We start from the raw sequence: 10,247 nt of genomic DNA on the forward strand, positions 1-10,247 counted from the left end.
TTGCATAGTCATCATGATTGGCTGGTGGGCATAGCAGAGTGACACCAATTTACATGTTTCTCTTTTATTAGTGTAGATATATATATATATTATTCAACCTATAATTTCTCTTTTACATAGTTAGTTGACTTTTGAAAGCAGCCCTAATGTTTTATGTGCTGTTTGCACAGGGATACATTTACTCTGACCATAAGAAGGAAGGATACCTTGGGAGAAAAGGGAGATGCTCATGAGGGCAGGCTCTGGGATACTTTCCACACTTAGTGTGCTTATACAGAAACCTTTGTGAAAGCTACCTTGAGAGAGTCTCTTGCCCTACTGCCCCAGTGATCATGCAGACCATCCCCTAGGGCAGGGGTCCTCAAACTTTTTAAACAGGGGGCCAGTTCACTGTCCCTCAGACTGTTGGAGGGCCGGACTACAGTTTAAAAAAAACTATGAAAAAATTCCTATTCACACTGCACATATCTTATTTTGAAGTAAAAAAACAAAATGGGAACAAATACAATATTTGTATTTGCATGTGGCCCGCGGGCCATAGTTTGAGGACCCCTGCCCTAGGGAATTGTCCCATCCCACATATTATTTGTGTTCAGGATATCTTCAAGAAGAAACATGATGCTAATTTAAAGACACAGAAAAAATATCAACTTCAATAAAAAAATGTATTCCAAGTCTATTTCATGGCCAAGAATAGGTACTAATAATCATAACTCTAGCATCTCTTTTAGCCTTCTAATGCAAACATTGGTTTTAGTTTACTGTAGTATAATAGCTAATGTTAGTCCCCTTTGCATAATTTTAATTTTTATTAATTTTTTGTAATTATAAAACAGATTGAATCATATATTCAAATGTGGGTGTATTACCAGTGTATCTCTAGTATTTTTTTTTTAGACAAAGCTATCTCCCCCTGTAAAAACAGGTTCTTAGAATAATTTGAAGAATATTTCAGAAGTCCTAGGAAAATATTAGTCTTTACTGAAGGCTAGAAATGAGTGACTTGTAACACTTTAATAAAATCCACAAAATAACACAAGGACACACACTTCATGTGAATTTTCTAATGGAATTTCAGAAATTTTTTTTTCTAATGAAAATGATAGTCTGACTTTCAGTGATGAAGAGAAGCTAAATGAAGAAAATGTTTTGATGGGATGTTGCTGAAGCCCAAAGGCACCTGAAACACATTCCTTTATTTCCCTCTCTCCCTCTAAATCCCTTTCTAGGTTTTGGCTCTTGTTTTTATTATAGTGGCATATACCTTCATACTTGAAATATTCTCCCAGTGCATTATGAACCCTAAATAACTGTGAGTAATGTCTGTAATGCTTGCCTCCTAAAGGACTTAAGCTGGCCTGCATAGTTTATAGATGATAAACTGGGAGTCAATCTTTCACTGCAATGATGTATTCACTGCACTAAGAACCATCTCCATTGTAAATTAATTCTTGAAACGTTGGGCCATAAATGTCATCAGTATCATTACCCAATCTGCTTCCAGAAGCAGCGACTCTGTCGTTCTGCTGCAGGTGCTAGCTTCTAAAAGCAAGGTGCTCCAAACCAAACACATTAAACCATGACTCCATTCTTAAGGGCAACTCCTTTCAAAGGCCTCTCTACTTTATGCTGCTTGGCAAAGAGATTAATGGATGCCATTTCTGATATGCAACTGGCTTCAAGGTTTTATTTTGCCCTTTTAGAAGGAGGCACCCTTGAGTGCCTCTTACAAATATATTTCCCAAATGTTCTTTCTTTAGAAGAATATGCTAGGTCAGTCAGAATTCATCCTCTTTATTCCTCTGTTTGGAATATATGGACTTAAAATATAACCAGTTGTCAGGTCTTTATGGAGTCACCAGTGTGCAGAGAAATTACTTGAGATTATGTGCAAGAACTAGACAATATTGGGCTGCCCTGGAGTAGCTTAGGTTTATGTAGGATGAGAAACAATCCCATCATGATGAATCAGGGAACAAATAATAAGTAAAACAAATTTCAGCTGTTAGTTACTTAGGGCACTCATCATACATTTTTTCAGTGTTTATTGGGGGGAAAATGTTTTGGGGAAATAAGAGTAACTTACTGGTTTAAATCCTTGACATACAGTTTGTTGAATAGTACTTCATTTGAAATAGTACATTGATTCCATAATTGCTAGGCAGAGCAGAGAAGAATTTTAAAAGTAGTTTTTTTGTTTGTCTTGAGATAGTCTCTTCTTTTTAAACTGACTGGATTAACTCAGTGGAAAGAGCTAAAGGATGCATCTATCTGGTGAAAAACTTTCAGAGCTGCCAAAGAACATTGTTATTTCTTTATTTTTCCCTCTGATTTTTTTTTTTATTCAAGGAAGGTACCAAAGAAGTGTTCTGCTCCTTTAAGCATTCTATAATCCTATGATTAAATCTCAGTCTCTTGGTTGGCCTAAGTCTTTGGGCTGTGACCTTCACAAATGCTTCTTATCTTTAGTTTCTTTCCCCTCACTTAAGTGAGACAGCTAGAGGGGGCTAGAATTGGGTAATTGCTCTGCAGCCTACATGAGACAAGGCTTTAGAAACTTATTTTTCACTGAGAAGTAAGCCTTTGCATAGAGAATTCTCTGAGCACATTTTAAAAACGTAACACATAAGTAGAAGTCAAACATTGAAGGGCTCAAGTTTGCCACTCATTACTTAAATTAGTTGAGCACAAATTTAAAATTATTCAGTTAGACTTTTGCTTTCAGGTGAATGGCTTCTGATATGTCCCTACTGACCACTTAAAGAAGCAGGACATTATTTTAGTGTCCTTATTTTTACTTATTGTCGTATTTTCCTAAGAACCCCTTCTTAAATGGAGACTGAGCCTCTGCACCTCTATCAGCTGTCCTCTGAAGCTGTCCATATCTATCTCTCTGGTTTCTTTGAAGATTTTCTCTTCATCTTTGGTTTTCTGCATTTTGAACATGGTATGTCTAGATGTTGAAAGACTGAGCTACCTGGATCTGTGTTTTGGTGTCTGTCAGTAATTTTTGGAAAGTTTTTGACTATTACTACTTCAAATATTTCTTGTGTTCTACTCTCCCTTTATTCTCCTTTTGAAATAATTCTGGTATTTCAATTACTAGTATGTTATACCTTTTGAAATTGTCACATAATTCTTAGACAATCTGCTCTTTTATTATTATCTATCTATATAAAAGCCTAAGCAACCGTTCAACCATTTGACCATTCAACCGGTAGCTTTGACGCACACTGACCACCAGGGGACAGATGTTCAACACACAGGCATGGAAACATGAAACAGACTGAGGAACCTCAGAGGGAAAGGGGGAGGAGGAAGGGCAAGAAGAGATTAATCAAAGATCTTATATGCATACTAGGGTCCCTCAGCCTGACCTGCAGGGATTGGGCCAAAACCGGCCTGGTGCTGCATGGATTCATGCACCGGTGGGGTCCCTCGGCTTGGCCTGCAAGGATCAGGCCAAAACTGGCAGCCCAACATCCCCAAGGTGTCCTGGATTGTGAGAGGGTGCAGGCCAGGCCGAGGGACCCCACTGGTACACGAATCCCTGCATCGGGCCTCTAGTAAATTTATAATTATTTTATAATGACAGGAGGGACAAATTAGAAATATTCTGTTATAAATTATCTGCATCATCTCTACCCATGAATTGGACTACTGTTATTTGAAATATACTTAGATTAGTTGTAAATGTATATTGCAGTTTTTAGGGCAATGACTAAACTTGTATAATCGATATGCTTTTTAAATAAAGTATAATTAATATCAAAAAATGAAAAAAAATTACAAATATAAAATCAGGTATAAAAGTAAACATTTGTTTAGAATGAGAACAATAATTACAACAAATTATGCAAAAATCTGACAAATACCATAAATATCACCAAAATCAGAAAAATAACACTATTCCTACCAATTATCTTATACATTTTATACCTTTTTCTGACATTTCTTTGCCTGCATACATTTTCATCTTCTTCTCATTTGTCAATAAGTTTGTAAAACAAGTATCTATAGAAAAAATAGAAAAATAATTCAGTCTTTCTTCTATTATAGCTAATAGAATTCTTCATTAATTGATTGCAGAGGTGCCTAAAAGATATGACCTCATACACACAGATGAGCTCACTTGTTATAGTGTGGCTATAAGTAGTATCTTTCAACACCCCCCTCCAGTGTATTAGAAAATCTGCTCTTTTATTACTATCTATCTATATAAAAGCCTAAGCAACCGTTCAACCATTTGACCATTCAACCGGTAGCTTTGATGCACATTGACCACCAGGGGACAGATGTTCAACACACAGGCATAGAAACATGAAACAGACTGAGGAACCTCAGAGGGAAAGGGGGAGGAGGAAGGGCAAGAAGAGATTAATCAAAGGTCTTATATGCATACTAGGGTCCCTCAGCCTGACCTGCAGGGATTGGGCCAAAACCGGCCTGGTGCTGCATGGATTCATGCACCGGTGGGGTCCCTCGGCTTAGCCTGCAAGGATCAGGCCAAAACTGGCAGCCCAACATCCCCAAGGTGTCCTGGATTGTGAGAGGGTGCAGGCCAGGCCGAGGGACCCCACTGGTACACGAATCCCTGCATCGGGCCTCTAGTAAATTTATAATTATTTTATAATGACAGGAGGGACAAATTAGGAATACTCTGTTATAAATTATCTGCATCATCTCTACCCATGAATTGGACTACTGTTATTTGAAATATACTTAGATTAGTTGTAAATGTATATTGCAGTTTTTAGGGCAATGACTAAACTTGTATAATCGATATGCTTTTTAAATAAAGTATAATTAATATAAAAAAATGAAAAAAATTACAAATATAAAATCAGGTATAAAAGTAAACATTTGTTTAGAATGAGAACAATAATTACAACAAATTATGCAAAAATCTGACAAATACCATAAATATCACCAAAATCAGAAAAATAACACTGTTCATTCCTACCAATTATCTTATACATTTTATACCTTTTTCTGACATTTCTTTGCCTGCATACATTTTCATCTTCTTCTCATTTGTCAATAAGTTTGTAAAACAAGTATCTATAGAAAAAATAGAAAAATAATTCAGTCTTTCTTCTATTATAGCTAATAGAATTCTTCATTAATTGATTGCAGAGGTGCCTAAAAGATATGACCTCATACACACAGATGAGCTCACTTGTTATAGTGTGGCTATAAGTAGTATCTTTCAACATAGGGATTCTGTTAAAATTTTGTTATATTTACTTTATGCATTTTTAAATTATATATAATGTATTTTTCCTTACATGAGCGAACTTCTGTTTTAACTAGGTCTCAATGAGAACTGAATCCTTCCTGACAAGTTTGTTGAGCCAATGTGTAAAATAATTTTCTGCACCATATATTTATAACTTTGTTTCCACTCCACTATCTGTATGCTTCCCTTTGCTGGGACATCTTGGGACAGCTCACTGACTGTATGACATGATAATTGAACCCTTGGCCTTAAGCCTTTATGTGACTGTGCCAAGTAATTTGGCACAATGAAAGCCTGTATGGGGATAATAAACAATAATGGAACTATCTCCCAATCCAAAATTAAGCATATTTCCAACTCAAATTCCCATTAGCCAGATCATAAAAATATGAGTATATATTCTAACATACCCAACAGGAGGGGCAGCGTGATATTGTAAACTTTGAAATAGAGACAGCAATCTTAATGAATAGTAGTTAAAATGTTTTACTTTTTGCAAGTGACCATGTGAACACATTGTAAGGGAACCTTCTAGGACCTTCTAAGGGTCTTACGCAAGGGAGAAACCTTGAAGCTTTAACTTCATTGTCCTCACTGTAAATCTACCTCTGAAGCAATTATTATTTGCTGTTATCAAAACCTTGAAGTTCTTGCTTGATTTTTCCCATCTTCTCTTTGTCTCAAAATTCCAATCTATTGTCATGTCCACCAATTCCTCCCCTGAAATTTTTCTTGCAGAGTGACTCCTATATCTACAGGTTCTAGAATATAGGCCTCTTTATGATCTGTCTCCTTGGTGTAGCAGCCTAATTTCCCAGCACCCAGTATTCTCCTAATCCTAAGTATCTTTTAGTCTTTAGCTGGGCTAACCAAAAAGTCTGGAAAATTCTTGGAGGCCAGAAGCAAAGAATCAAAATCCACAGAATTCACAAGTGACTGAAGAGCATATGGTGATCATTTCAGTCTTGCATAGAAGAGAGAACAATCTGGTAAGAGAACGAGCGAATCAAAACAGGGAAGGGGAAAAAATCAAGAAAGCATGCGACTGCAGACAGAGCTCTAATATGGGCTAGATCCCACAGGGAACTCTGGAGTGTAAATCCTATCTCAGGATTTGTCCTTATGAAGACAAAAGAATTGATCTTGCCCTAGCCGGTTTGGCTCAGTGGATAGAGTGTCGGCCTGCTGACTCAAGGGTCCCAGGTTCGATTCTGGTCAAGGGCATGTACCTTGGTTGCGGGCACATCCCCAGTAGGGAGCGTGCAGGAGGCAGTTGATCGATGTTTCTCTCTCATCCGTGTTTCTAACTCTCTATCCCTCTCCCTTCCTCTCTGTAAAAAATCAATAAAATATATTTTTAAAAAAAAGAATTGATCTTTCAGTCAGTCGATGATTAAAAACCTCTCAGAAACTTCCTGTTCTCTGCATTTGCAGGCAAAATGGTTCCAGCCCAGGTCAGCACTTCCCATAGTAACAAGACACACTGAACCTGACATGGACCCACAGATAAGATCAAATGGAAGTGAGGGGAATTTTCTCTCAGTTGGAGACAATGCTAGAGAAAGAGCAGTTAGGTCTCTCAGAGAGGTAAAGTGGACATAACAGGATGGTTCCCAGGAGCTAATCCCCGCCCCCCATACATATATACAATCAATACTACTCAGCCATAAGAAAAGATGAAATACTGCCATTTGCGACAATTTGGATGGACCTTGAGAATATTATGCTAAGTGAAATAAGTCAGTCAGAAAAAGCTAAGAACCAAATCATTTCACCCATATGTGGGATATAACCCTGAAACTCATACACACAGACAATAGTGTGGTAGTTACCAGAGGGAGGAGGGTAGAGGGGGCCTAACATACAGTGAGGGAAGACAGTTTGAATTTGGGTGGTGGGCACACAGTAAACATACAGATCTTATATCATAGAAATGTATACTTGAAACCTATATGACCCTATTAACCAATGTCACCAAAAAAATTAAAAAATAAAACTGGAACTGGAGCTAGAGATTTTAGAGCTATATCATTGTAGATTTCTTCATTTTGTTTACTGTTATATGGATGAAATAACTTTGGCATGCCAGTCCTATTGCATAAATATGATTTGATTAAGTTGTACTCTGTAAAATTTAAGAAGGAACTCTGGCATAATTAAGAGGGCAGGAGAGGATAAAAAAATTAAAAAATAAAACTGGAACCGGAGCTAGAGATTTTAGAGCTATATCATTGTAGATTTCTTCATTTTGTTTACTGTTATATGGATGAAATAACTTTGGCATGCCAGTCCTATTGCATAAATATGATTTGATTAAGTTGTACTCTGTAAAATTTAAGAAGGAACTCTGGCATAATTAAGAGGGCAGGAGAGGATACAGAGATAAAACATTTCTTGAGCGAGACTGAATCCATGCTATGGTGATTCTGCCAGTTTACTGACTAGATCTCTAGCTGGTGGAAAAGAAGAGTATATGTATAAATGTGGGTTTTTCCCTGTTTATTGAGGTATAATTGACAAATAAAATTTGTAGATGCATACTTAAGGTGTAGAGCTTGATGTTTTAATGTATATATTTATTGTGAAGTAATCACCACAATCAAGCTAATTAAGATACTGATCAACCCATCATCTCATATAGTTACCATCTTCTTTTATTTTTTTCTGTAGTGACAATGCTTAAGTTCTACCCTGGTAGTAGATTTCAAATGTACAAATGTTTTTTGGCTGCTGTCAGCACCAGATGAGAGAAATACAGATCAAGAAATTAAGGTTTATAAGAATGCAGATATAAAAATGAAATGCCAATAAGAGTTATGATCCAGTAAAGAGAAAGATGTAATAGTGTACATAAGAGTGAGTAGCAGTTTGATTGAAATGTTTAAAAACTCATTTTCTTTGGAAGGACCAACTATAATTTTAAAGTGATCAAAGTTGGCCATTTCAATCATAAATCAACTAGAAATGCTTTGGGCAGAAAGTAACAGAAAACTGTATATATAATGGTTAAATGATAAGATAGCATAGTGGTAAAGCATCTACTTTATAGTTCATTGAGAAAATTAAAGTTATTCCATGTAAAGTACCTGAAATATGAATGTACATGAAAGTATACATGAAATGTAGTAATCTATATAATAAAAGCCTAATAAGCTAAGTGTCCAGTTGTCCATTCAACCAATCCTATATAATAAAGATGTAATATGCAAATGGTTGTTACGCTGTGAAGTGTAATGACAGACCATGTAACGACCAGATCACGGATCAGCAGGAAGGTGGGGCAGCAAGCTACAAGCAGGTGGCAGAGAGCTACAGGAGGGGGCAGGGCATCAAGTTATAAGAGGGGGTAGGGGAAGCTACAGGAGGGTGGGGCAGTGGGGGGAGAGCTACTGGAGGGCGGCAGTGAGCTACTGGCAAGCTACTGGCACACGGATTCGTGCGCAGGGCTACTAGTATATAAATAAATAAGGTAAAATTTGTTTTGCGGTTATGTAAATAAAACATAAAGATGGTTTTGTTGTCATGGATTTTTATTAATCCCTAAAATACGTTATCAAGGAGACTGACACTAATACCTTCACCAACAAACCAGGCTTTATTTATAAGAGAGGAATAATTAATGTCATACATATTCATTTTTTATGCATGTGGAATACCACCTTCTTTTTCTTTAGGTTTTGTACCTTGTTTTAAATGAAATTCAGACATCTTTTCATATAAGTACATGTTGGTATTCCTAGTGCTTTTTAAAATCAGTATAGTATCTATAATAGTAAAAGCATAATATGCTAATTAAATTGGACAGCCAAACGACCTTCCAGACTTCATTATGGACATCCTTCCTAATGAAGCCATGGCGGGGGGTGGGAGTAAAACAGAGATGGTTAGGGGCAATCAGGCAGGCAGGCGAGTACTTAGGGGTGATCAGGCAGGCAGGCAGAGGCGGTTAGGGGCAATCAGGCAGGCAGACAAGTAGATAGGGGCGATCAGGCAGGCAGGCAGAGTGGTTAGGGGTGATCAGGCAGGCAGGCAGAGGGTTAGGGGCAATCAGGGAGGCAGGTGAGTGGTTAGGGGCAATCAGGCAGGCAGGCAGGTGAGCAGTTAGGAGTCAGCAGTCCCAGATTGCGAGAGGGTGCAGGCCAGGCTGAGGGATCCATCCCCCCCTTCCTGTGCATGAATTTTGTGCACCGGGCCTCTAGTTCCATTATATAACCATACCATCATTGATTTTACATTTCCCATACTGATGAACATATAGGTTGCTTACAAACAAAACTGCAATGAATATCCTTGTATATGGATTTTGGGCTATTAAATTAATATTTGGAATGTAAAATTAAGAGATAAAGCATATGATGAGGACTTAATCTGTGTAGACCATTAGTAAAGATTACAAGGGATTCAGGAAGATGAGAAAAATGATAGAACATGTTAAAACTAGACATTTAAATATATCCCACATGATTTAGAACTCTCTGTACTAAATCTTACTACATGTGTGTTAAAAACAGGGAATGAATAAATTTAAACAAGGAAGTATAGGACCTGTACTCAGAAAATTACAGGACATTGAAAAAAGAGATAGAGGAAGACATAAACAAATGGAAGAATATACTGAGTTCATGGATTGGTAGACTCAATATCATTAAAATGTCCATACTACCAAAAGCAATCTATAGATTCAATGCAGTCCCCATTAAAATACCAATGGTATATTTCAAAGACCCAGAACAAACTCTCCAAAAATTCATCTGGGATAAAAAAAGACCCCAATTAGCTGCAGCAATATTGAGAAAGGAAATCAATGCTGGAGGGATCACAATACCAGGTATCAAGCTTTATTACAAAGTCACTGTTTTCAAAACTGCTTGGTACTGGCACAAGAACAGACATATAGACCAATGGAACAGAACAGAGAACCCAGAGATTGACCAAAGCCATTATGCTCAATTAATATTTGACAAAGGAGGCAAGAGCATACAATGGAGTCAAGACAGTCTCTTCAATA

The sequence above is a fragment of the Myotis brandtii genome, unplaced genomic scaffold (genome assembly GCF_000412655.1).
Source record: "Myotis brandtii unplaced genomic scaffold, ASM41265v1 scaffold82, whole genome shotgun sequence".
Classification (NCBI taxonomy): domain Eukaryota; kingdom Metazoa; phylum Chordata; class Mammalia; order Chiroptera; family Vespertilionidae; genus Myotis; species Myotis brandtii.